This window comes from Aplysia californica, unplaced genomic scaffold (genome assembly GCF_000002075.1).
Source record: "Aplysia californica isolate F4 #8 unplaced genomic scaffold, AplCal3.0 scaffold00001, whole genome shotgun sequence".
Classification (NCBI taxonomy): domain Eukaryota; kingdom Metazoa; phylum Mollusca; class Gastropoda; order Aplysiida; family Aplysiidae; genus Aplysia; species Aplysia californica.
Genome location: NW_004797271.1, coordinates 1,192,459 through 1,193,994, shown reverse-complemented (window position 1 = coordinate 1,193,994; position 1,536 = coordinate 1,192,459).

Here is a 1,536-nt window from a genome sequence, read left to right as displayed (position 1 = left end):
TCTTTCGCTGTCTATAGCCGGGTACCCATTCCCACCTGGGTGAAATGAGGAAAATTCGTGTAAAGTGCCTTTCCCAAGGACACAACGTCGGGCCCCTGACGGGATTCGAACCCACGACCTTACGGTTGCGAGTCCGAGAGCAAGGTTCACTTTGGTATTTTCCCCCCTTTTTTTCATACAATAAGGTAACTGATCAGGCTTTCGATTTAGCAAGTTAAAAAAAAATTGTGCCAAAAATAGGTGGGAAGGGGGGGGGGGGATGTTTTGTCAGCTTACGAGTCACTCCTGGTGTGTTGGGTGTGGTTACATCGTGCGGGAACCAGCAGGCCTGCTCAAAGCATAACCTGGCCTTCTCTTTCCCAAACTTCTCCAAAACCTCATCAGCACGGTGTGAATAAAATAATATCTGGTTAATGCGACGGTCGTGATTTCACAATGTTCTCCCTGAAACCAGTAAGAGCCGATCACGCTTTTGCTTTTAATTAAGAAGTGACGTTTTGCGTTTTGGCAGCACCGTGCAATTAGATCCGCCAACAGTCATGGCAGCATTGACAGCATGGTTCAACGACCACAGAGAAGATGAAGGCAGCACATCACACTCAATGGAAAGACTGAGGGAAGCTGGTGTCTCTAGAGTCTAGATGACCAGGGAGAGACAGCAACTTGCAGGGGAAAACCAGAAGAATATCCAACCAGCTGATACTTAGTACATGTACCTAGCACGATCAGCAAGCAGACCCTTTCATAGATCTTGGAGAGAAGGGAGGAGCAGCTATGGCATTGTGCCGCCTGCAATGATGCCTATTCTCCAACCAAGTAAGTAAGTACCACCAGGCAAGTTTTGCGTTTTACTCCATGTTTGTTGAAGTTTTCAAAATTTGATATTTCTCGAACATATTGATTGATTTTCTCCCTATTTAGATCTGCAAATTTGACGCCCCCGTGGTTGAACTGTATTTCTTCTGAGTTTGGTTGAAATTGCTGTAAACAAAAAAACGACCGAGGTATTGCGCTTTACTTTAAGTGAATCCATTTTAGACGCCCTGTGTGTATAGATTATTAATATAAATACATAATATAAGCTGATAACATGCAGTACGGTAGCGATGACCTTAAAGTTAGTGTGCGTTTGACTAAAATCTGAAAACACAATACTGCGTATGAAATCACCTTAAATGCTTACGAAATGCGGGCATAAATGTATAGATCTAGATCTAGATCTCTGTCTATTCCATCATAAGCCATTAATTGATACGAGAAGTGGGCAAACTTAAGAAGCACAATATCACCGGCCATGTCGGACTCTCTCAAAAGCTGGCGTCATCTCATTTTCACGCCTTGATGCGCCTTGATGTACATAGGTGGGGCTTGTTATTATCAGATGGATAGAGGTTCTCATAGGTTCTCACCTCGCCTCCAACAAAGCTAAATCTCTCTCTGTCTCTGTCTCTGTCTATGTCTTTCTCTCTCTCTCTCTGTCTCTTTCTGTCTCTCTCTGTCTCTCTCTCTCTATCTATCTATCTATGTATCTATCTA